General features: G+C 45.4%; 1 protein-coding gene across 2 annotated transcripts in view; it reads left to right on the forward strand.

Moving 5' to 3' along the window:
* Window positions 1-829: 829 nt before the first annotated feature.
* The window catches only part of CPEB1 (cytoplasmic polyadenylation element binding protein 1), a 113,590-nt gene continuing 87,371 nt past the window's right edge, over window positions 830-27,048 (forward strand). Inside the window, exon 1 of one of the 2 annotated variants that reach the window (XM_003268458.2) lies at window positions 830-891. The gene's annotated coding sequence lies outside the window, so the exon portion shown is untranslated. Of the gene's footprint in view, window positions 892-9,807; window positions 9,980-27,048 lie in introns of those variants that run through there. The other variant, XM_030814946.1, reaches the window with a different exon arrangement.

Below are 27,048 nucleotides of genomic sequence, written 5' to 3' on the forward strand. Positions count from 1 at the left end.
CTGGACAACCTAGCAAGACCCTACCTCTAAAAAAAAGTCCCCTTTTAAAAAAATGGGATTCTATAGGAACCAGAAGTGCAAAAGGCAAGTCCCTTAACATTCCTCAAGTACAGTCCAGGTTCCCAGAACCTCCTGGAAAGGGCACTGGGATTTCCAACCCTGAGAGTCCAGAGAGTTGGAACCTTCATGGCTCTGTTGGTGTCTCTGGAACGTGTCCCAGGCTTTGGCATTAGCAGTAGCAACTCTTCCTAAGGAAACGGTTCTGGTGTTTGACCGAAGAGAGAGGCAGGAAGCAGGAGCCCAGCAGGGAGTGCTGTGCTGCTGGTGAAGGCTGGGCTGGGAGATTAGTGGGGCAGCAATTTCCCACCCAGGAGGAGCATGGGGCCTGTTCTGTGCTGAGTGAATGGTCTGGAGTGACAGAATCTCAGTCACAGAGGAAGGGGGAGTGGTTGCCCCAGCTCTCATCCCAGCCCAGCCCATCTCTTCCAAGGCCATACCTCCCACAACCCTACCACATGAACATCCCTGAGTGAGTGTGCAGGGATAAAATGGGGGCCTGCCCAGCACTCACAGGTGGAAGCAGGTCAGACCTGCAGGGGCTGGGGGCCCCCACATCCCCCGGGGCATTTTCCCCAACCCATATCATATTCTGTATTTTATCACTGGCCCAAGTCTTTGCCACTGTGGTGACACTTTGTCTCCAGTTTATTAGGGGCCTGGTTACAGAGTGTCTGGATCTGAGTTGGCAGGGAAAATGCTTCCCACGAACAGCCTTTTTTTTTTTTTTTCTTTTTTTTGGGAGACAGAGTCTTGCTCTGTTGCCCAGGTTGGGGTGTGGTGGCACAATCTCGGCTCACTGCAAACTCCGCCTCCTGGGTTCAAGCAATTCTCGTGCCTCAGCCTCCTGAGTAGCTGAGATTAGGGATTACAGGTGTGTGCCACCATGTTTGACTAATTTTTATATTTTTAGTAGAGACGGGGTTTCATCATGTTGCTCAGGCTGGTCTCGAACCCGACTCGTGATCTGCCTGCCTCAGCCTCCCAAAGTGCTGGGATTACAGGCGTGAGACACCGCACTCAGCCTAATTTTTTGTATTTTTAGTAGAGATGGGGTTTTGCCATGTTGGCCAGGCTTGTCTCAAACTCCTGAGCTCAGGCAAAACACCTGCCTCGGCCTCCCAAAGTGCTAGGATTATAGGCATGAACCACCATGGCTGGCCAGTCATGAACAGTTTTGATGGGACAACCAGGGAACTAGCCCAGGGCTGTGGGATTCAGGTGGGGCCCAGGACCACAGGACGAACTGGGAAGCACTCTTAGGACTCTGCTGGTGCAAAGGAAGGGCTGCAGAAAGTGGCCTGGAAGCGGATAGAAGCACAGGGACTGGCACAGAGGCAGTGACAAGGATGGGGTAGTGCATCAGTGGGGACCTAGGAGGTCTGAGCCAGACCACAGGGCTTGATGGGTCAGAGGACAATGAGCTCAGGGAGGGGCTGGAAACTGGAATCTAGTCCAGGATGGCTTCAAAACAGTGCCCAGGCAAATGGGCAAGAGAGACAGCTCCAGTTTCCAGCCAGGCTGCATCACCTGGCTAGCTGCAGTGGCTGGTGACCCGGGGGAACAGATCCATTTAGAGATACCAAGGAAGCCACTACAAGGACCCTGGAGTTGCGACAAGCTGTGCCCATGCTTGAACTCCCATCTATCTGGCGACTAAGACAAACCCCGGCACTAGTTCAGCCTATTCTGCTGGGCATCTTGAGAGTCACCTCCCCATAGTGTATCTTCCACATCAAAAGGATGGGTGTTGAGGGTGGAACTCAGAGTGGCAGGACTTTCCCTGTCCTGGCTTGGAAAGGAAAGGGAAAACTGGAAAATTCTGACCTACCAGAGGACCTCGGCCTGGGTCTTCCTTCTGTCACCACCTGGTCTTTTGGCTCCCAGAGTCAAGAGGATGGTGAATTGGTCCCTGGGAGGGTGGAGCCCAGGTTGGGATATCCTCAGGGAAAAGAAGCAGTGTGTACCTTTTTGGGTCTTCTACTTGATGGCTCTGGTTTGACCCCAGTCTCTCTCCCTGCATCCCCAATCCCACTGATCTGTCTAGTAGAAGAAAGCACTTAGGGCTGAACTTTTTGATCCTGACCTTTGGGAACCCCCATTATTTTCCCATTACCAATTGCCCCCTTGCTGCAGAAGATGCTGTGGTGTCACTGAGGCTTTGCTTCCCTATGGCATCTGGAGGACAGAAAGAATGCTTCTCTCTGTCCAGGCCCCAAATACATTACGCCCCTGGCTTTGGGAATATTAAAAAAAAAAAAATCTTAAGTTTCAGTATTTAAATTTATGAATCTGTAAACTTATATAATTTATAAATTTATGAATATTTAAGTACAGTATTCCTACATAAAATTGTACAGATCACAAGTGTTCAACTTGATGCATTTTCATAGACTGAATAACCCATGTAAACAGCATCCCCCAAGAAAAAGCGTGGCAGCACAACTTCCTCATGCCTGCTTCCAGTTTGGGGCAGTGTTACATTTTGCTGAGAGATTACAGAGTCCTGAAACAGTTTGACACCAGGCTCCAAGTGGCAGTGGGATTCCAGAAGGCCAACATGGAGTTGTGTCCAGCAATGCCAACACAGTGGCAGATGCTTCTCTTTGGGGCTACTAGGGATGTGTTAACAGCAGCCTCTGTGGGAGGGGCAGGGTATGTGGAAATAGGAGGGTTGTCTTGTTTTGGCTGCGAAGAATGTAAGGAAACAGCTATGGGGGAAGAAGAATTCTTGAGAGCTTGGGCAAGGTGACCTTGATCTAGTCTTGGATGTGCCAAGATCCCAGCATCTGTACCTTCAGAGGGAAGTCAGGGAGGGAGAGGTGGGGTTGATGTTTCTCATGGGTACCAAGGCAAGACCAAGACCCTGGACTCCTGACCCTCACCAAGAAAAGTTGCATACTCTCAAGTAAATCTCTGAATGTCTCAATTTCCCCAGCTGCAAAACAAAGGGGATGGCCTCTCCGATTCCCATGTCTCTGGGCATCCACTAACCCATTACAAGCATCTCAGGACAACCAGCACTCACCTTCAACCTCCAAGATACTCCCCAATGATCTTTGCTACCTGATATCTGTATCCTTGTGTCATTCCCTCCCACATATTATCAATGTTGGTCTATGTGAATAATAGGATACAAATGATGGTATGTCATTTCTGAGATTAGGTTATAAAATTCTTTGCACCTCCATCTTGGTTGGTCTCTTCCTCTCAAGCCAGCTACCTTGTCTTGAGCAGCACTGTGGAGAGGTCCACGTGACAAGGAACTGAGGCTTTTGCCGGCACCCACTTGAGTGAGCTTGGAAGCTCATCTTCCAGCCCAAGGCAAAGCCTCAAGTGATTGCAGTTCTGGCTGACATCGTGACTGCAACCTCATGAGAGATTCTGAGCCAGAACCCGCCAGCTAAGCCATTCTCTGATTCCTGACTCCCAGAAATTGTGCAAGATAATAAATATTTGTTGTTTTAAGCTGCTTAGCTTTAGGGGTAACTTAATAGCAATAAATAAATAATACAATCCAGCCTTCCACCCATCTCCTAGGTTGTTGGGAAAGCCCTCAGGGAGCCTGGATCCCTGACTCTGGCCTTCAGAGCACTCTGCTCCCACATTCAGTGTCTGAGTGATGTGCCTGAGTTGGCTTCTCCTGGCTCATGAGGGCTGACTGTTATTACACATTCAGGAATTTTGTGAGCCAGATGATATCACACTGACAATTTGAAATCAGCCGTGGTGGGAGTTTTTATGCCATGGAAAGAGACAAATGCTACAAATCACTTCCCTCCCCCAGCCAATTGTCAAACATTTACCAGCACATCACTGCCCTTAATTATCCCCATCTCTGTCTCTTTAAAATATTATTATGTATTTCAAGTTTAAAGACTATCATAACCACCTGTATACTAATCATCCAACTTAAGAACTGAAGCACTCATCAGTTCAGTGCTCATCAATGTCCCCCACACCCCTCGTTTCATGACTGCTTCCTTTCCCACCTGAAGCAAATCATCATTCTGAATTTTCTGTTTATCAATGCCATCCTTTTTTTTTGTACTTTTACTATATATAGATGTGTTCCTAAACAATATATAGTACCATACTTTGTGATGGTGGTGGGTACTACATGTTTTCAAATTTTATATAAATGGCATCTTAGAGTATGTTTTCTCCTACATCCTGCTTTTTCACTCAATATTGTTTGTAAGTCATGTTGATGTGATCTGCTGTATTTCATTTACTTTTACTTATATATAGAATTCCATTGTATGACTATACCATAATTTATTGATCCACTCTCCTGTTGGTGGGCATTTAAGGTTATTTTATTTTGTTTTGTTTTTGTAACTATTAACAAAACAGCTACAGACATTTTTACTCATGTTTCTTAACACGTATAAAATTTTCTCTAACATATTTTCCTAGGAATGAAATTGCTGGGTCATAGAGTATACACTTTTTCAACTTAACTAGAGAATCCAAATTGCTCACCAGAGCTGCTATACTTCACATCAATAATATTTCTAGCAGCTTTATTCATGATAGTCCCCGAAGTGGAAAGAATTCAAATTCCAATCAATAGGAGAATGCAGAAATAAATTATGGTGTATCTATACAATGGAATACTACTTAGCAATACAGAGGAACAAACTACTCCTACATGCAACAATATGGATGGATCTAACAGGTATGTTGAATGAAACAAACCAGAAATTATATGAAGTCTAGAACAGGTTAAAGGCATCTGTAATGAAAAGCAGTAAGGATAACGGTACCTTGAGGAAGGAGGTATAAAGTGAGAAGGGGCAGGAAGGAACCCAATGGGGGTTCTGGAGAGATTTCTATGTCTCGATGCGGGTGGTGGTTACCTCGGTATACACTTAAGATTTGTGCACTCTGACCGGGCGTGGTGGCTCACGCCTGTAATCCCAGCACTTTGGGAGGCCCAGGCAGGCGGATCACAAGGTCAGGAGATCGAGACCATCCTGGCTAACAGGGTGAAACCCCGTCTCTACTAAAAATACAAAAAATTAGCTGGGCGTGGTGGCGGGCGCCTGTAGTCCCCGCTACTTGGGAGGCTGAGGCAGGAGAATGGCGTGAACCAGGGAGGCAGAGCTTGCAGTGAGCCAAGATCTCGCCACTGCACTCCAGTCTGGGCGACAGAGCAAGACTCCGTCTCAAAAAAAAAAAAAAAAAAAAACAGATTTGTGCACTCTATGCATTGTCTTCTCTCCATTAAAAGATGTGAAACATAAAAGATGTGAAACATAAAAAGCACACACCAAAGTAGCTGAACTAGTTTACACCCTCACTGGCAGTGATCCTGCTACTGGGACAGTGAGACTTGATCATTTTTTTCCATTTGAAAAGTGTGGCATGGCATCTGATTGTGGTTTCATTTGCATTTCCCTGGTTACTGATGAGGGTGGGCATCTACCGATGTTTATTGGCCATTTGGATTTTCACTTGTGTCAATGGCCTATTCTCATTTTTTGCCCATTTTTCTGTGGAGTTGTGTTTTTTCCTCATTGATTATAGAAGTTCTTATATAGTGTGGAAACTAGTTCCTTGTAAATACATGGATTGGAGGTATCGTCTTCCAGTCTATGGCTTGTCTTTTCAAGCTTTAAACAATATCTCTGGCCGGGCGGTGGCTCACGCCTAATCCCAGCACTTTGGGAGGCCGAGGCGGGCAGATCACGAGGTCTGGAGTTCGAGACCAGCCTGGGCAACATGGTGAAACCCCGTGTCCACTAAAAATACAAAAATTAGCTGGGTGCGGTGGCAGGTGTCTGTAATCCCAGCTACTCTGGAGGCTGAGGCAGAAGAATTGCTTGAACCCAGGAGGCTGAGATTGCAGCGAGCCGAGATCGTGCCACTGCACTCCAGCCTGGGTGACAGAGCAAGACTCCGTCTCAAAACAAACAAACAAACTCTTTAAGTAAACCAAAGTTTTTAATTCCAGTGTGGTCAAACGTATTGTCTTCCTTTATATCCTGTGCTTACTGTTCCAAGTTTACAAAATTCATCCACAGGCTGAGGTAAAAAAAATTCTCCTATATTTTCTTCTGAAAAAATTCTAAGTAAAGCTTTTCAGAATTGTATTTTTGACTTACTTCTGTGTACAATGAAAGGTGGGGCCAATCCACTCTTTTATTTTTTATTTTTTATTTTTGAGACGGAATCTCGCTCTGTCACCCAGGATGTAGTGCAGTGGTGAGATCTCAGCTCACTGCAAGCTCCGCCTCCTGGGTTCATGCCATTCTCCTGCCTCAGCCTCCCGAGTAGCTGGGACTACAGGCGCCCACCACCATGCCCAGCTAATTTTTTGTGTGTATTTTTAGTAGAGACGGGGTTTCACCGTGTTAACCAGGATGGTCTTGATCTCCTGACCTCATGATCCGCCCGCCTAGGCCTCCCAAAGTGCTGGGATTACAGGCATGAGCCAACCCGCCCGGCCTCAATCCACTCTTTTATCCCACTTAAAAGGAATTTGAAAAAACAAAGAACATGGTTTCTTCTGTACAGAGCTTGGCAAAACTTGAGCAGAGACTGTGTGTGTCTACCTTGTGGTCTTGAGTTCTTCAGTGAATTCCTTTTCTTATCTTTTGCAACCAGGAAATTATTTTCTCCCATCAAACTTCTCTCTTCTTTTAGCTCTCTGCCTCCTGCAGAAGCACTGAACACCTGAGCATATAAAAGACTACAGGGTCCCTCCTGTCTCCCTAGTACATACATTTAAAATGTAGTCCAGCTAATCTTAGTTGGACTTAAAATCAGTATTGTAAGTCTGGGGCTTGACTGCAGAGACAGTGCCAGGCATAGCTGGGCTCAAAGGCTGTTTGTTGACTGGAAGAATAGATAATGCTGCCTATTTGTTTCTGCTACTTCTGCCAGTGACCAGCTGTGGGGACTTGACCAAGTCATTTAATATATTCACCTCTGTCACTTTCCACACCCTGCCCTGTGGATTATGGTCACCTTCAGAGGGACTGTTCTTCCTGTATGACCTGCAGGCCTAGCCAAGTCCGGGTAGGGAGTAAGGACTCGCCCACACCTGAGGTCATGACTGCATTTGGTCAAAGTTACCTCTTCTCTCAACATCTGCAGTCAGCTCTTAGGTCATTCACAGATAAGCACACACATAAGCACGCTGGAAGTTTTATTCTCACCTGGTTAAGACTTCAGGCTCTGAAACCAGAAGACTGCCTTGGTTTGAGTCCTTGCTCTCACACTTTTAGCTGGGAGTCTTTTGGCCGGGCGGTGGCTCACGCCCCTTTTGGCAAGTTACTTAACTTCTTTGAGCTCCAGTCTCATCTGCAAAATGAAATAACATAGGTAAAGCACTTAGAACTTTACCACGCGCACAGTAAGTGGTCAGTGAAGACGAGCTATTATTATTACCTGCAACAGAAAGTTTAGGGAGAGAGACTTTAGGCAGCAGAAGTTTCTGTTCCAAGTCTCTTGAAAGATGCCTTCATTTTCTTATGGTTGACAGTTTTGAAATATGAAAGGGGCCTCCAGACACCCGCTCCCTTGGGCACTATTCTGGGTTTCAGATTCTTATCTTGCTCAGCTTTTGGGTCAGAGAGGAGGAAAGGATGTCAGGGATCACAAACTGGCAGCCAGTGAGCTGCATGAGGCCCCTGGACATGCTGGGCTTGGCTCTTTTCATTTGGATTAATAACCAACATTAAAATTCACATTCAAGATTTCACTTAAAAAAAAAAAAGTACTTCCAGCTTTTCTTGAAAGATCTGACTGGGCTGGGACCTCGTTTCTACATGGTGCCCACCAGCTAACAGCCCTTTTGGGTGTGCCTTGGGCCTTCAGTGCTGTCGCCCACCCTCACTTGGCTCCTGTGCTGTAGGCATCTGGGTGTGGCACCCTCTGGGAAGCAGCTGCCCTACGGTGCTTGTGGGCCAGGACAACACTCGGGTAGGCTACTCCTGGACAAAGCATGGCTCAAGAGGGAGGGGTCCCAGCGAAGTTTCTCCTGCCTTGTCTCTGTAGAGACAGAAAATGCATTAATCATTCTGCCCATGACCTCAGCAACCCAAAGAAGCTCCTGTAAGTAGACCAAGTGGATGGAGGCTGGCCAACTCCCACTGTCACTCACCCCCTCGTGGACTTCTACTCTTACGCTCACCACCCTTCCCCCCTTAATCCTTCTGAAACACTAGACTATACCATCAGCTTCCTCTTTCTCCATCACCTCAGGCAGAAACTGACAGTTACCTGCCCCTCTCCCCTTAGCCATTAGATCAAGCCCAGAAAGATGGCAGCACCATCCTTCCTAAGTGCCAGGAGGGGACCAGAGCATAGTTAATGCTTATTAAACAGTATCATGATAACACGACACATGTGAAACACTTAACAATGTTCAATAAACTCTGGTCCTTTTCCTCCCCACTCCAGTCCCTTGTTTTCCCCCTTTTCTGTCTAACCTCTTCTATGTCTCCAGTAACTCCTTAAAACAGACCTGACAACTGCCAACCCCTTTTACAATTCTCTAATAGTTTTCCTACTGTCTGCAGAATAAAGGCCCCTTACAAACCGGGCCCAGGCTTCCCTCCGGCGGTATCAGGTCGCATCATCCTCAGTCCTGGTCACAGGGAGCCGCTCGGTGCCGTCCTCCCTCTCTGCCTTTGCTTGGTCTCCCGCCTGGAATGCCATCTCCGCCTCTGCGTTTGCCTGAGGTTTCCGGTCCGCCCCTGCTCCAGGTACCCCAGGACGCCTGCCCTGGAGCCCTCGCCCTATCCCTTGCCCTATTTCTGTGAAACTTTCTATCTCGGTGTGTCGGGAGCGCCGGAAGCGGTTTTCCCGGAGAACTCCGGTCTAAAGAGGACCAGTGATGTCTTTGGAACTTTCTGGAATGTCCTGACTCTCGCGGCCCCCTCTGCAGCGCACGGAGCAGTGGGTCTAAAGTGAGTGCGCCTCCTGCAGCCCGGGGGCTACGGTTCCGACCAAGGATGCAGGGCTGGCTCTCGCCCTGCAGAGATCACTGGAAGAGAAAGAGCGCAGACACGAGGCTGTACTGACGAAGCGATCGCCGCCGCTCGCAGGGGCTTGTAAATCGTGCCCTCTTTCGTTAAGAGGGAAACTGAGGCCCAGGGCAGACAGTGAGTCGGCTAGGGTCACTTAGGTGATAGCGCGCTCAGGCTTAGGTCTCTGGCCCCCCAGGGGGCAGCTGTGGCCAGCAGCGGCGGCGGTCCCTGCAGGGTTCCGGGTGGGCGGCGGAGCCCTCCTCGGCTCGGCCTGCTAGGAGGGGCGGGGCTCGAGGGGGCGGAGGCGAGGGCCCGGGCGGGGCCGACACAGGTGCTCCGCATCCGGCCGGGGGGCGGCTCCGAGGAGCGGCTCGTAGGAGCTTCATAAGCTGCCGGGGTGCGGGGCTGCGCGCGGCCCGCTGCAAAAATAGTGCCCACGTGCGTGCGCGTCTCTCGCCCGCCGGCTGGCCGGCCAGCCCGTCAGCCCCGCAGGGCCACACCGGCCCCATGGCGTTCCCGCTGGTAAGAGCCGCCCGCCGCTCGCCTGGGCGGGGCCGCGTCCCGGCCACAGTAGCTAACGGTCCGCGCGCAGCCGGGTCCGGCGCCGCGGTACCCCCATCCCCCGCCCGGTGCGCGCGAGTCCCGGGCGGGGCGCGGTCACGTGCCCGCGGGCGTGGGGCCTCGTGGAGGGGTGGAGGGCGAGGGGGGCAGGGAGCCTCCTCGTGACTCAGGGCCTTTGGGCTTAAAGGCGCCGCAGCCCTGCGGGGGCGGCCGGTGAGGCCTCTGAGCCGCACTGCGGCCTCCGGGCGGCCTCGAGCGTCTGTCCAGACGGGAGCTGACCGGACATAAAGGAGCACCGGCGCCCGGAATGTTTCTTTCTCACACTGCCGTCGCACGGGAGATCCGAAGCCGCTGGCGCTGGAAGCTCACGCCCCCTGCGGGTCTCTTTAGCACCCGGCGCGCGGTGGGGGGGCCCGGGCGGGACGGGGCGGGGCTGCTGACGGCGTAGACCCCGTGCTCCGTGGAGAGCCCCACGACGGCGCGGCGGTCTCTGCCCCTTTAAGGGGGAGGGATCAAGCCCCTCGTGCGGCTTCCCAATCCCGGGCAGGTCACGTGGCTTCACACCTTCGCCTGGCGCCGGAGAGGGAGTCTTGGGGGCGGGGCTGGCCAGGTAGTGTGGCGCGAGGGCGGAAGACTGGCGGGGCTTAGTGCCCGGGAGACCCGCGGGGCTGGCGGCTTTGAGGTAGGTCCTGGGGGCATGGGCGGGAGAGGGGTAGGCTTGCAGGCTGCGGAGGTGGCGTAGGCGGGGAGCGGCCCGAACCCACTCTGGGCTGTGCTGTCCAGACCCTCAGCCTGGCGAGCGGGTGCATGTGACCTCGCGTTCTGGTCATTCTCCTCAGTGCGGGAAGAGGCCAGGTGCCCAGACTCAGGGGCGGCCTCAAGTTTGGCGGAGCAGCGGCTGGGGCCCTGGACGGGTCGCTCCCCCTGATGGCGAGCTGGTTGGGCGGGCCTGTGCCCGCCTGGAGTCACCTGAGTGTGGGGGGACTCACCCACAAAGGGGCCCTCACCTTGGGGTGTCCCACCCGGCGTCATTCCCCGGGGCTTTTTCGTGTCGTGGGTTCCTCAGCGGTCGAGTCGACCGAGGCTTTGCTGCCTCGTTCCTAGAGGACCCAGGGAGGCCAGAAGGCTCTGTGAGCGGCCCTGCGCTGACCCCGTGACCGAGAAAAGCCAGGCGGACCCCTGGACTCTTGGGCGCCTTCGTGGGCACGCGCTTATTTTTCGGGGGCACTTTGTTCCCTGCAGCCCTGGCTCCTTGCACCGTCCTCAGCTGGGGGAAGAGAGTCGGGAGCCGAATTCGCTCTTAGAAGCCGGGGTGCCTCCCGCCAGGGCCGCCTGGGAGGAGGCCGCGTCTCTCCTCCCCCGCCCCGCGCCTGCAGCCCCGGCCCTGACTGACGCCGCATTTCTTTGGCAACCGCTTCCCTTGGTCTCCCTGGCTACCGCCCTGCTTCCCCGCGCTCTCTCCTGGCACCTGAGTCAACTACTGGGCTGTGTCGTTGGTGGGGAAGAGGGGCAAGTGGGTGGGGTTCCTATTCTGGAAGGCACAGGTGCACCGTCCGCCTCTTGGCTGCCCCTCAGGTGACGGTGCGGTCCCTTGCCAGCGGGAAGAGTGTCTGCTAAGGACAGTTTGCACCCTGAGGCTCATGTTCCCTTTGAGTCTAGGACACATGCTGGGTTAAAAAATAAAAATAAATTCAAACAGGACTCAATCTTGGAAACCTCAAGTTGGTGATTGTTTTCCTGATTGGTTTTTTGCATAGTTAGAAAAGCTTGTGGAGCTCAGTGGGGCTGCTAGCTGTCGGAAAACCCTGGGGATGGTGTTTTGGGGATTCATCACTGGTCTTTTATTTGTCCCCATTGAGCTGGCTTGGAGCTGAACTGTAATCCCAGAGCACGTTGCTGTAGAGTTTGGGTTTTTATTTTTTTATATTTATTTATTTATTTATTTATTTATTTTGAGAGGGAGTCTTGCCCTGTCACCCAGGCTGGAATGCAGTGGCGCGATCTCGGCTCACTGCAACCCCCGCCTCCCGGGTTCAAGCGATTCTCGTGCCTCAGCCTCCTGTGTAGCTGGGATTACAAGTTCGCGCCACCACGCCCGGATGATTTTTGTATTTTTAGTAGAGATGGGGGTTTCAGCATGTTGGTCAGGCTGGTCTCGAACTCCTGACCTCGTGATCCGCCCGTCTCGGCCTCCCAAAGTGCTGGGATTACAGGCGTGAGCCCCCTCATCTGGCTGAGTTTCGCTTTTTAAATTTTTTGTCACGGCGATTTAAACTTTGGGTGGCCTGGTAGTGCCTGCTCAGTTTATAGAAGTAGGATTTGGAAGTTGACTACTCTGTGTATAAGTCAACCTTTGTAATAAAAAAGTATGGCCGGGCGCCATGACTTACGCCTTTAATCCCAGCACTTTGGGAGGCCGAGGCGGGCAGATCACCTGAGGTCAGAAGTTCAAGACCAGCTTGGGCAACAAGGTGAAATCCCGTCTCTCCTAAAAATACAAAAATTAGCCAGGCGTGGTGGTGGGCGCCTGTAATCGAAGCTACTTGGGAGACTGAGGCAGGAGAATCGCTTAAACCCAGGAAGTGGAAGTTGCAGTGAGCCGAGATCCGCCACTGCACTCCAGCCTGGGCGACAGGGCGAGACTCTGTCTCAAAAAAAAAAAAACAAAAAAAACAAAACAAAACTTGGCTTCCCCGCTCCGAACGGTTTGTCTTGTCAACAACTCCCTGGTCTGGGCTCCCATGTGTGGGTGGGAGGTTGTGCCAACCTGTGCAGCACATCAGAGGTTGGAGAGCTGATGCCTGTGATGAATAATCATGGAAACGTTTGCAGTTTGGGTTAGGCCATAGGCATTTGATAAAGGAATGGTTCTATGGGCTTTTTTTTCACTGTAGTGCACAAAACAGTGCCCATGAAGCAAAAAGTGGAGGAGGAAGATAAAGTAGTAAGACTCCAGGCTCAGCACCAAACTTACTAGTGACCTAATGATAATAGCTGCCTTAATAAGCATTTTTACTGAGCACAACCATTGATTTAATTTTTAGTCTTCAAACTCAAACCCTATAGGGGCCAGAGGTAACGTAAATGAGCAGAGGAGGAGGAAAGAAAGGTAATGGCTTCTGAACTACAGAGTATATGCCTCTCTGAAAGGAGCAGCCACTAGCTGATTGTTGCCCAGCAAAAATGTGGGCCCAGAGTTGGTGGATCTTTGACTTGCTTCTAAACTGGCTATCTCTATTTTGATCAATCTCTTGACTTTTAAATGTAGCGTTAAATTTTTTTTTTTTTTTTTTTTTTTTTTGAGATGGAGTCTCGCTCTGTCGCCCAGTCTGGAGTGCAGTGGCGCAAGCTCGGCTCACTGCAAGCTCCGCCTCCCGGGTTCACGCCATTCTCCTGCCTCAGCCTCTCTGAGTAGCTGGGACTACAGGCGCCCGCCACCACGCCCGGCTAATTTTTTGTATTTTTAGTAGATACGGGGTTTCACCGTGGTCTCGATCTCCTGACCTCGTGATCCGCCCGCCTCGGCCTCCCAAAGTGCTGGGATTACAAGCGTGAGCCACCGCGCCTGGCCCGCGTTAAAAAAATTTTAAACACTATGGACCAAATGTAACGTCTTTAATGTTGGATTCAACCTGAAGGCTAGTTTGGAATCTGTCTTAAAACATCCCTTTTGGATTTCCCAGCTGTTTTGCAGAAAAGGAAACAGGCTTTAGAAATCAAGTCACAAGGCTGTTAAGTGATGGAATTGAGTGTGAACCTAGGTCCTTCTGGTGCCATAGCCCAGCTTATTATGTGTGTTCTGTTATGTCAGAGGATCAAGGGGTTATTGTGGCGTACATTCTAGAAAAAAGGTGGTGGTCTGGGAGCTGGTCACATTTATAGGTAAAGTGAACCTTAACTGCATTGGCAGGAATCCCAGTTGCTGTAGAAGTCAGTGTGGGTCTTCTGAGTGTTAGTACAGCAGTGCTGATGTTAGGAGGAATGTGCTGTGTCTATCATTCCACAATGTATGTCAGAGCAGTTAGCTGATCCTAAGAGCCGGAGGTCTGGGGAAGTCAGGCTCCTCCCACTGTGGGGGTGACCCTCCCAACCCTCTGCACAAAAGACTCCTTTTTTCAGGACAGTTAAAATTTCAGTAACTTTTTCTGTCTGAGGCAAGGCAAATTTGAAATTATATAATTGTTTTAAGACCTGTAAAAGTAAAATGGAGCTTACTAAATCTCACCTTGTCTGTCTTAGCTAAGATTCCCATAATGCTGTCTCTTAGATTTCCAGGAAGAATTAATAAAGGTTAAAAAAATTTTTTTAAAGCAGTATGTGGTAAAATCTTCTGAGATAAGCTCCCAGGGCATAAAATAGCCCTGCCTCAGAAATGAGGGGCTGGGGTTTCAATTCTGGATAAAACTTAGAATCCCAGCATTGTACACAGCCACACTTACAGATGTAAGGGGTATGTACATTTTTTTCCTATATTGCATTTTCAAGGATTTTTTTTTTTTTTTTCTTGAGATGGAGACACACTCTGTTGCCCAAGCTGGAGTGCAGTGCTGCAGTGTCGGCTCACTGCAACCTCCGCCTCTGGGGTTCAAGCAATTCTGCCTCAGCCTCCCAAGTAGCTAGAACTGTAGGCGCGCGCCACCATGCCCGGCTAATTTTTGTATTTTTACTGGAGATGGGGTTTCACCGTATTGGCCAGGCCGATCTCGAACTCCTGACCTCGTGATCTGTCCGCCTCGGCCTCCCAAAATGCTGGGATTACAGGTGGGAGCCACCGTGCCCGGCCACATTCCCAAGGATTTAAAGGAGTAAAAAGCATATTCAGAGCTTTTGCCAAAGATTTTTTTTCTGTGAGAATGTAAACTCAGACACAAGCTAGATAGCTTTCTTACCTGTATCCTGGAAAGTTTTTGGAAAGATGAAAGCTTTAAAATATTACCTGCCTCTAGCTGCTTCTTAGCAACCTTTACCAGCAAAGCACTCAGCTATGAGTTCAGTGTTTGTGGATTTGGGGGTGTGGAGTGTGCTGGGGAGGGGAAGGGTGAGGTGACTAAAGTAGCTCTCTGCTGGTATTATTTTTGCATTTATAATGTTAGGTGTTGTCTGTGCAAGCTTTCTCATTCATTGGTTTCAGGTCCCTTAGCTAAATGATTATTTTCTAAAGTTATGTTTATTTTAAGGGAAAATTAGAGTATTTGTACTTTTGGCTTACAGTTTGAGACAGAAATGCACACCAGACCTAAGTATTAATGTTTAGACTGTGGTCTTTAGTAGCTAGTAGTGGAGGCAGTAAAAGAATCATGGGATCAAATAACAAATTATTTTCTCTGCTATGGAAAAGTTGTGCTAATCTCATCCTGTTCTGCAAATCTGCTTTTCCTAGGCGGGATATAAACTGTACTGACTGAGGAGAATTTGCCAGAAAGCCCCTGAGGCTAAAGGGTAGGAAGGGGTTTGCACCTAGAGGTTATGGTAGAGGAGGTTATGTAAGAATTTTGCTTCTCTTGTTTGAATTAAGACCAAGAAGCACTGATTGCACCCTTTACCGTTTCTTAAGCCTTTTAAGATTTTATTAAGATTTTTTTTGAGACAAGGTCTCACTGTGTCACCCAGGCTGGTGGACAGTGGTGCAATCACAGCTTACTGCAGCCTCAAAGCCCTCTGGCTCAAGGGATCCTTCAGCCTCAGCCTCCGAAGTACCTGGGACTACAGCCATTTAACATGCTTGGCTAATTTTTAAAAATTTTTTTCTTTGAGATGGGGTTTCACTATGTTGGCCAGGCTCATCCTCAGCTGAAGCCATCCTCCTGCCTCAGCCTCCCAGAGTATTGGGATTACAGGTATGAGCCACCATGCAGGCTCTTAAAGCCTTTTGGTCACTATGAACTTTGCTTCCTTTGTACCCAACATTGCAGTTTTGGAAGTGCCCTTAGTTTTTTCCTGCCATTGTTGCAGCCTGTTTTAGAGTGTCTCATCTTCTGTGACCACAGATTCCATAGACTAAAAGTTTTTATGTTGAAGATAGGACCTGCCCCAACAGTGCATTTCTCAATTATAGTAAACTAGCTGAAAAAGATTGAACCGAAACGTGCGTGGTGTATGTAATATTTCATATTTTCATAGGAAAATTATCTGACTTGCTGTAAGAAGTTAATATCCAAATTTCAGAGTGCTAAATTCACATCGTAGATGTAATTTCCAGTGAATTTTGTTAGGTGTCATTTTAAAGCCCAGTGTTAGGGATTATTTTGCCACCCTAATATATAATGTAGTTTTGATTAACTTGGACCTAGGAGGATTCCTGACTGAATGGGGTTGAGCTTTACTTTCAGTAGTTCGGGAGAACACTTAGGCGTGGATAACCTTTGAATTCTTTTTTTTTTTTTTTTTTTTTGTATTCCTGAATGGTGGAACAGTCCTTTTAAATTATAGTGAGTTAACACTCTTTGTTTTGATTTATTTAAGGCATTCATGATGAGTTCCCTTGAGGTAACAGGAGAATCCCCAGAGGGCAGGTCTAAAGGTTGGTTTGTATGCTAAAAATGGGTCTTAGTTGCAAGTAGCTATTGATTCTAGGAGTCACTTAACTAATAGTGTTACTGGTTTCTTTATTCTTGGCCAGCATAATATGCTGCTTTATGTACCATCCTGACAGATTTAGCCCCACTGCCTACAATCCCCTTTGATAAAAGTGTGGGAGTAGCTCTCCTCTGTTGGAAGAGAACAGTTACTTTGAAGGGCAGGTTGGTTTTTTTGTGTCTTTTTACAGAACACTTAATCTCTTACTACTTAACACCTGTGCTCTCTGCATTCTGGCTTTGTGCTCCTGGGTTCTGGCCCTGACACCATCTGTCTGTCTCCCGTGTGTCTGCCCTTTCTCCTGAGGCTTTTTGTTTTTGTTTTTTTAAAGCTGTAATCTTGGAATTGTTTTGAAGCTCAAAAGGTGTTAGAGACCTGTCTCCTACATATAATTTGGAGTTGACATCAAAGCCAGATTATAATCTCTGACATCCTCTTTTCATGGACTAGGAGAATTAAGTTTAGAATGAAAAGTGATTACTCTAATTTTATACTGTGAGCAGGGAATAGAGACAGAACTGGAACCCAGGTTTTCTCATTTCTAGTCTAGTACTATTTGTAAAATTCATACACTCTCACCTCTGCTGTGAGGGTCTCTTATTGTACTTAAAATGTCCATTTGGTTTGTAAGACTCTGGCTTCCCTTTTTTTCTTTCTTATCTGATCAATCTTGTCTTGTCTTGGTACTTGCAGGCTTCCTTTTCTCCCCAAATGCCACATTCTTCACAGTTCAACCCTGTTGGATCATTGCTGTCTCCTTATATATACAGGAGGCCCATGTGTTCCTATAGAAGCACCAGTTGACTGTTGTGTGCCCAAGTTTTAGATTGAGCTCTTTAGCCTTGGTTGTTCTGAAGACTTATACTTCTGGTTGGACTACCGAATGCATGTATCTATCTGAGGTATGTTAAACCCAGCAGATATAAAAACAGAACCAATTTCTTCCTTTTCCTCATCAGAAATAACATCAGAAGTAGGCAGGTAAAAGATTTAAAGGTTATTGCCAAAACAGGCATAGTATAGCGAGTGGGAAGGGCATTCTAGGCAAAAGGAACAACATGTATAAGGACAAGGAGATATGAAACAGGGCTGTTTTTAGGCAACTAGAAGTACAATATTGCTAGAATTTTAAGCGCAAGTACCCCTAGCTTATGACCTGGTAGTCCACTTGTGTTCCTATGTGCAAGAGAAATGAGTACATGTGAGTATAAAAAGGCATGCACAAGAATATTCACAGCAGTTTTATTCATAATATTCAAAATCTGAAGAAAAAGCAAGCCGGTTGTGGCACCTGTAGTACCAGCTACCGGGGAGGCTGAGGCAGGAAAATCCCTTGAGCCTAGGAGTTCAAGTCTGGTCTGGACCACATATCCAGACCCTGTCCCTAAAAAATAGGGCAAAACAACAAACGCCTGTTATGTCGGGTCCCCCAAGACAGTGCCCAAATTAGATGATTGACTAGGAAGATTCACAGGACTCAGCATATAGTGGTACTCATAGCTAAGCTTACAGCTAAAGGATACGGAGAAAAGCCATCAAAGGGAAAAGGCACGTGGGGTGAAGTCTGGTACAAGCTTCCAATGTTCTTTTCCCGGGAGAGTTAAACAGGACATAGTTTAATTCCCCCACAACTGACAACATATGTAAAACGTTGCCAGCCAGAATAGCTTGTTAGGCACCCAGAGAGAGACGGAGAGAGAGTTGCGTGTGTGTGTGTCTGAGGACTGGTTAAATAGGTAGCCTCTGCCTGAAATGTACCAAAATTTCAGACTCCAGGAGGAAAGCTGATGTTCGGCATAAACCATATTGTTTGTTCATTTGGGTATAGTAAGTCACTCAGTTCTGGGAATGGTGGGAACTCAAAATTTAAGTTCCCAGATGGTAGCTAAAAGACACCAGTCAGACCTGTTACTTTAAGTCTTTTCTGTACACCCTTGAGCAGGAATATGGATAAATACATATATCCACATCTATTAATATATAGCACAGTAATAAAAACCATTGTTCTATACTTTAATGTGTAGACATGTCAGATACTAAGTGGGGAAAAAAAAGTCAAACCCAAAAGAATACTTACATGATTGCATTTATAAGAGGTTCAAAAATGGGCAAAACTAATTGGTAACAATAGAAGCCTGAATAGTAAACTCTTTGGGGGATAGTGTGGGAAAGGGCACAGGGGAACCTTACAGAGTGTTGGAAATGGTCTGTATCTTGCTGTGTGTGGTGGTTGCTCCAGTATATACAGATACGTGAATCTTGATCAAGATACACACAACTATTGCCCTTTTATTGAGAGAGAACACACAACAGAATAAAGTGGGAATAGACTAGGAGGGATCTAACTTGGCCACTAAGCTGAAGGCAGACCATGAAGGGTTTTATATGCTGTTGATAAGGAACTTGGCCTTTACTCTGTGGCAGCAGTTCTCCAAGCTAGGTCTGTACCTGCCTAGTGTGGTCACCAAAACCCTTTAAGAGGCCATAAAGTCAGAAGTATTTTTATAATTCTAAGACATGGTTGATTTCTGCTCCCCCACCCCACTGTGTTGACATTTGTACCGATAGTGCAAAAGCAATGGGGGTGGGTAAAATGGCTGGCACTTACTTAGGGGGAATCAGGGCAGTGCCATTAAACTGTAGTGGCAGTCATTGTATTCTTCATGGTACACATTCCCAGAAAAGCCAGTGTCACTTACAAATATCCTTGAGGAAGCAGTAAAATTAACTTCATTACATCTCAGGCCTTGAATATATGCCTTTAATATTCTGTGTGACAAATGAGAAGTCAGTATAAAGTACTTTTGCTTCATATCCAAGTATGATGATTGTCTCAAGGAAATGTGTTTATGTGACTGAGTTTCAAGAATAAGCCTCTTTTTTTCCTTTGAACACCTTTTTTTCTTTACCAGAAGAACAACTAACAAACTATGGTTATTCAACTTTGGGTATTTGGCAGACATTTTCTTGCAAATGAACCAAGTAAGCCAGTCACTTCATAAGAGATAACTTACTATATTTGTTGCCAGTGATACAATTTGAGCACTGAAGAAAAAAATAAGAATTCTGGAAGACCTTTATTGGCCGCCACATGAGCTTGACGCTTGCCCCAATACTTGAAGTCCCCTGGTGAGATTGGTGGTACTATTTACTATTAACTAGTGTGTCAACGTTTGTTATATTTGCATAATTCAAGCCAATATTTGTCAAATGACTAACAAATCAGATAGGAGTAAAAGATCCATCCAAAATGCAAGATTGACTCATGTGTTTTAATGTAACAGCATATGAGGAATACATATGGTTTCAGATTCCATATTGTAACTAATCTTTAAGAAATTACCATTTGTTGAGAATTTTGGTGTAGTATTAATAGCCACAGTTGTCTGAAAATGATATTAAAATACTCCTTTTTCCAACTACGTATCTGTGTGAGGCTGGATTTTCTTCATATACTTCAGCCAGAATAACACATGACAACATATTAAATACAGAAACAGACCAGAAAATCCCGCTATCTTATATTAAACCATATACTAAAGAGATTTGCAAAAATGTCAATGCCACTCCATAAATTTTTTTTGTCTTGGAAAATGATTGTGTTAATATGTAATCGGTTTTTTTAATGGTTAATAAATCTACCCCTTTTAAATTTCTAATGGGTGAATATTGATATGACCTACTTAGACAAAAAGCTCTTGAGTAATTAAAATTAAAATTACTTAAAATTACCTCAGTCATTTTTAAGAGTATAAAGGAGTCCCCAGACCAAAATGTTTGTGGACCACTGCCCTCTGGAGTAGGTGATTAGATTTGTACTTTCCAAAGATCCTGTAAGAATATCCAGGCAGGAATGAAGACCTCTTAAAAGGCTCAGGAAATGTCCATAGGATTTGATAAGGCGCAGTGAACTTGGTTTGAAAAAAAGTGTTTCAGAATAGCATGTGTGGAAAGGGAGAGAAGCATCTGATGCTTGCCTTCGAGGATTAAAGAGATGAGTAAAGGCTGTAGAGATGGGGTACTCTGTATGGAGGGCTGATGGGGATGCTAGGGAATGACAGGCTGGCTACTAGAGGGAAGAGCAGGGTTAAGAAAAATTATAAACATGGGAGAGAGCTGATCATGTTTACAAAGGTGTGAGAGCTGTGGCAGGGATAACCAAGAGGCCCTGAGGGTATGAGAAAAAATGGACTCCAAAATTGCTTTTTAAATAGAAAGAAGGATAGTAATGGAAGCTGTGTCAAATTGGTGAGGGCGAGAGTAGGGTCATGTAGACCAACTGTCCGGAGCCTTTAGTTTCTTTTATTCCTCAGGAGAATTTATGAGACTCTGTCATTCTCACATTACAAATAAAAAGACCTGCTTAGAGAAATTGAAAATCTTGGTCAAAGTTCCCCAGTTAATGGAGCACTGGGGCTTAAATCAGAATCCCAGACTCCAAGTTCCCTCTTTCTTCTGCATCAAGGCAGCCTGAGAAGCATTATATGGAGAGGTGATGAAGACCGGGTTCAAGAACAGCTCTGAGACAACTCTGGAGCCTTTGTTCTTTTATTGATGTGGAATGGTCTGTGGTCCAAACCTAAAACCCCAAATCCCAAAATGACTTTAGTGGCTGAGAATTTTGACAGGGAGAAGAGGTAGAATTGATGAATATTTCTCTTGATGTATCTAAAATCTTAAGAAAGGAGTCACTACCATTTATGAAGGTTATGAGTGAGGTGGTAAAAATACCTATGACAGGAGTGTGATACGGGTCTGCCTTTCATGTGGTATCTATTGAGTGCCTGCAAATGCAGCAGATACTATTCTAGGGCAGTGCTGAGATACAGGTTGTGAAGGACCTTTATAGTTTATCAAATTGGTGAGCTAACAGTCCATACAGTTAGCAGTGTGACAGGTAAGTGATGAGAGTTACAATTATAGTGACCATGTGCTTTCAATATTCTTGAGGTGTTTTGGTATGAAATGTTCTCTAATGTCCTCATAAACCTGTCCTAAATGGTAGTATTTCCTCTTCCACACTGAGTTAAGAGAGCAAAAAGAATATTGGACAATAGATGTACCCTATGAAAAATGAAGAATAGCCAGAGATGGAAAGGGAGAGCCAGGAGAAAGTGATTCCTGACTTGAGTGGAGAATAGCTGAAGGGTCAGAGCCTACAAAAATGCAGAGTAAGATAGACTTGAAGTATCAGTTGGATTTGTCAGCTATGAAGGCATTAATTTGGGAGCAGTTGTTTAGTGTCTTTTTGGGGAAGGGGAGAGATCAGTGCTGGCAGGACGTTGTGGATTGAGAGGATGAACAGGAAGTTAAATAAAGATCATATATTTTCAAGAAGGTTGATAGTATAGCAGAAGAAAGACGGCAGTGAATTGGGAGGATATTTTAAATCAAGGAAGATGTGGTGGTGTTTTAAGGTGAAAGAGTCTTGAACATACTGACAAACTGAAGGAGCCAGTGGAGAAGAGAGGAAAGTCAGATGATGCAGGGAGAGGAGATCTTGTATTTGTTGATGGATTTATCTTTCTGATAGAGGAAGGAGGTTAGGACCTGTAGCTTTATCTCGTTTATTCCTGGTGAGCCTTCCTGTCCAGCCCTGTTGGACTACTTTGTTTTCTTGAATTTACTGTGTTCTGTATCCTCTCTGTGCTTGTTCTCTGTGTTAATGCTTTTTCTCATGCCTCCTTATTGAAATTCTGCATTTTCATTATTCTCTAGCCAAAACATCTGAGTTGTGAAACCATTTTAGACACCCTGATTTATTCCTCTCTTCTGTAGCATTTTGTGCTGGATCTCCACTTAGCTAACTAGATTTGTTTCTTTTTCCTACCTAATTCTCCTGAGGGCAAGGAGTATGTGTTTTATATATTTATCTGTAATCTCAACATCTAACCTAGTGGGTTGTCAGCATTTATGAAATAATATTAGGTTGAACTATGTGAAATTGCCATTTTATTGGTTGAAAAAGGTAAAATACTGACAATTTCATGTGGACCAACCTGATAAATTTTTATTCCTGACATTGTTGCATTGAAGACTTGAGGTAGGACCAAGGAGAAAAACACAGAGAAACATCTCTCAGGAAACTATAGAGTCATTGAAGTAGAGCCAAAATCTGGCTTTGAGTGAGCTGGTGACTAAAGCAAATAGAGAAATTTGGCTAGAAGACTTACATTCTTCCATAAGGAAAATGTATTCTTCATGGGAATCTGTAGCATTTCCTGATCTGTGGTCTGAATGACACTTCTCTAAAGGAGTGTTCATATAAGGGCTCTTCAAAATCGTCATAAAGAATATGCCCCAAATCCTGAGTATCCATGCTATAGAAACTTTGTTTAGCTTTATTATTGGTATAAAACTAAAGGCAGGCCAGGCTTGTGGCTCATGCCTGTAATCCCAGCACTTTGGGAGGCCGAGGCGGGCGGATCACCTGAGGTCAGGAGTTTGAGACCAGCCTGTCCAACATGGCGAAACCCCATCTCTACTAAAAATATAAAAAAATTAGCTGGGTGTGGTGGCACGTGCCTGTAGTCCCAGCTACTCAGGAGGCATAGGCACGAGAATTGCTTGAACCCAGGAGGCGGAGGTTGTGGTGAGCCGAAAGTGTACCATTGCACTCCTGGGCAACAGAGCGAGACTCTGTTTCAAAAATAAAAATAGAAAAAAAAAAAAAAGGCAAATTTCCAGAGTACATCTCAGCAGAACCAGTTATTTGGGGCATCTAAGTATATTACTTTCTGCTACTCTGGCTTAATTAAAGAAACGAAGTCTAAATGTTCAAGACCAATGCATTTAAAAAACATCTGATTAAATGGAGAAAAAATACTTGAGAAAAATTTGTAGTGTGAACACATTTTTGTCAGGAGGATTACTGCATTCCAGTCCATGAGACCCCAGTTTTAGAACACTCTCTGGAGGACTGAGTAAACCTTGGGCCCTTGAAACAGTCTTCTATAAATTTCTCAACTGGCTATTAATCCATTGTACATGATTAATAGTAATAGTCTTGAAGGGTCTTCAGCATTGGTATTATGTTGTCGATTAAAGGCAGACTGAATAAAAATCAACCCAGAGATGGTAGTTGGCATTCATTTACGACAGGTGAGTATCCCCAGATAAAGATTTTGAGCTGCCAGTATGGCCATCCTATCACAATGCTGGGTCTGGGGAGTATGATATTTAAAGGCAGGGCCAAGGTTTCCAAATTAGATAATTGTTCATTTCTTCTATACAAATAAATATAAAATTTGGGGATCTTATTCTTTAGCAAACACATCTACAAAGTGTAGGTTCAGATTTTTAAAGAAAAGGTTGTGAGTGATACTTCCGAACCACAGATGGGAAAAAAAAAAAAAAAAACTCAGTTATATGCTAAAACAAGTAAATAAGCTTCTTGATGAACTTGGCTAGGATGAATAAGTTGAAACCATACCTCTGAGTAACAGTGATATAATTTAATAACTTGTTTGGAATTAGACGTCTGCCACTAATAAGGTATTTATTGAGCATCTCCATGTACTCTATGTATTTCTGACTACTACAAAGTCTGCAAGGTAGGTGCTACCCTCTTTTTTTTTTAATACCTTTAGGTAACCAAGGCTCAGAGTGATACCTAAGTGGTAGACCTGGTGTTTGTATTCCAAAGCCTGTGTGCTTTCTGTTTTTCGAAACAATGATTCCCACTTTTAAGGAGGAGGAGGAGGAGGATTTTCCTTTGTGGAGGAGGGAAATGCTTTTCTTCAGACTATTTCCCTCACGTTTGTTGTCCTAGTTGATGATCATGGCTATAGGAAAACAGTTTCGTGATAGGAGTGTCAGCTCTTATCTATTGGAGAGAAAATTGAGGCCTGATCTAAAATAACTTGGATTAGGGCCAGGCGCTGTGGCTCATGCCTGTAATCCCAGCGCTGTGGGAGGCTGAGGCAGGCAGATCACCTAAGGTCAGGAGTTTGAGACCAGCCTGGCCAACATGGTGAAACCTTGTCTCTACCAAAAATACAAAAATTAGCCAGGCGTGGTGACACATGCCTGTAATCCCAGCTACTCGGGAGGCTGAGGCAGGAGAATCACTTGAACCTGTGAGGCGGAGGTTGCAGAGAGCTGAGATTGAGCCATCGCGCTCCAGTGTGGGTGGCAAGAGCAAAACTCTGTCTCAAAATAACTTGTATTAGGTGAGTTTCCTCAAAAGCCATTCTTTCTAACAATAGGTAGGTAGAACTAATTTTATCTTGAGGGTATTTGTCTCTATATCATTAGCATTAAACAAAGAATTGTTTTTAAATTAATCTTTTTAATTAAAGAATTGTTCTTGTTTTATAGCATTGCCAAGTAATTCTTCCTGTTGACTCCTGATTTTCGGTAGTATTAAGGTTTGCGCTCTATTAAGTCTCTGATTTATCTTAAAGCCTTCTTTCCTGTTGACAGTAGAAGACCAACTAAAGGTCAAAAAAAGCTACAAATGACCTCACTTTATGGCAAAATGTGCTAAAAATAAGGGCAGGAACTGTCAAGCAATAGTAGAATAACCAAGAGAAAAACATTTTTTCTCATGGTAAAACATTGGTCTGAATGCAGATCTATACATTGATGAAAGTTCAGATAGACTACACAAAGTAAATGGGTCTGTGAGTATGGGGTGGATAGTAGGTTTCTGTTTTGAAAATGAGGAACTATGAATTAATTTAACTGGACAGTTTAAAAGGATCAGTATTGGCTAGATGTGGTAGCTCATGCCTGTAATCCCAGCACTTTGAGAGGCTGAAGCAGGAGCAGCGCTTGAGCCTGGGAATTCAAGACCAGCCTGGGCAACATAGCGAGACCTTTTCTCTGAGGGGAAAAAAAAAAAGTTAAAAAAAAAAAATTAGCTGGGCATGGTGGCGCATGTCTATAGTCCAGCTACTTGGGAGGCTGAGGCAGGAAGATTGCTTGAGCCCAGGAGATCAAGGCTGCAGTGAGCTGTGATTGCAGCACTGTGCTTCAACCTGGGGACAGAACAAGACCCCATCTCTTAAAATGTGTGTGTGTGGTGTGTGTGTGAATATACACAGTACACATGTCGAGCAGCCCTAATCTGAAATGCTCCAAAATCTGAAACTTTTGGAACACTGATATGTCACAAGTAGAAATTAGACACCTGAATTCATGATGGGTGACAGTTAAAACACAGTCAAAATTTAATTTCCTGTACAGAATTACTAAAAATATTGTATAAAATTAACTTCAGGCTGTATGTATGAAGTATATACCAAAAATAAATGAATTTGGCCGGGCGCAGTGGCTCACGCCTGTAATCCCAGCACTTTGGGAGGTCGAGGTCGGCGGATCATGAGGTCAGGAGATCAGGACCATCCTGGCTAACATGATGAAACCCCATCTCTACTAAAAATATAAAAAAAATTAGCCGGGCATGGTGGTGGGCACCTGTAGTCCCAGCTACTCGGGAGGCTGAGGCGGGAGAATCCTGTGAACCGGGTAGGCGGAGCTTGCAGTGAGCCGAGATCGCACCACTGCATTCCAGCCTGGGCGACAGAACGAGACTCCGTCTCAAAAAAAAAAGAGAAAAAGAAAAATAAATGAATTCTGTGTTTAGACTTGGGCCCTATCCCTAAGATAGCTCATTATGTATATGCAAATGTTCCAGCTTCCAAAAAAAAAAAAATCCAAATCTGAAACACTTCTTGGTCATCTCAGCATTTCTGATGAGGGATACTGAACCTGTAGTGGATTCAGCCCTTAGGTCTATTTGAATCATATCTCTTGTCTTTTAATTAAGCATTTTAAATCAAATGATTAAGAGGAAGAGTTAGGGGGTGCCAGGAATGGAAGGGCCTGGAGTCTTCAGAGAAATAGTTGCCATAGGTCTTTGGTTTACTTAATGAGCCAATAGATCCTTCCTCAAGGATCCCTGTGGTGGCCTCTGAATAATAATAATGATGCGACTGATAGTATTCATTGGTTTAGCACATAATTATATGCCAGGCCCTATGCTAAGTACTTTATGTGCATTAATTCACAAAAAGCCTTATGAGATAGTATTACTTTTATCCCTGTTGTACACAAAGGAGTGTAGTAGATCTGTTCGCCATCTGACAGTCCTGGCTTTGATTTTTTTTTTCCTTCCAAATTGGTTAAGGCAAACATTGGTAATTATAGGATGAAACAGTTTGGAATATACATTGAACACCTCATTCACTTTTATTGTAATTATAATGTCATCTTAAAATAGAGCTCTGGCTTGATGTATGTGAGAGAAGGGGAGGGAGGCATGTCAGATATCATTTGCCTTGATTTGGGAAGTTGTGTATGTTCCTAACAGGTTAGGAGTAGGGCAGGGTGACCAGACAGATTCCTAAATTAGATTTTTTTTTTCAGGCTCCTTGAAATAGTAAGATTTCCTTCCTCTCCTAAGGAATACCTTTCTCCCAGACTCCCAAGTCTGCATCTGTTCCCTAGACTACTGTGGTACTTTCTCACTAATCCTTCTGCCACTTATTTGTCATGTAGTTGCTGGTGGTCTCCTTCTAAGACTCACTTTATTTACTTGCCTTTAGATGTGGCCAGGATCTGGAATCCATATATATATCCTTATATATATATATATATATATATATATATATAGTACTTTTATTACAGTAATTAAAAGCTGGGTTAATTTTTGTGTATTGAAAAGACACAATTTTGTGTATCGAAAGACAATGCTGACTCCTTAATTTGGCGTATGAGGCTTTTCCAATTTTCTCTCCTATACCTAATGCTGTACCACACTGGACCACTTTTGATAATGCCTCTCTACTCTCTTGTGTTCTTTAGAACTTCCTCTTTACCCCCATTTCCAGGCACATTCTGTCCCTCCAAGCCTTGGCTTGGAGAACAA

The sequence above is a fragment of the Nomascus leucogenys genome, chromosome 6, assembly GCF_006542625.1.
Source record: "Nomascus leucogenys isolate Asia chromosome 6, Asia_NLE_v1, whole genome shotgun sequence".
In the NCBI taxonomy this organism is placed as follows: domain Eukaryota; kingdom Metazoa; phylum Chordata; class Mammalia; order Primates; family Hylobatidae; genus Nomascus; species Nomascus leucogenys.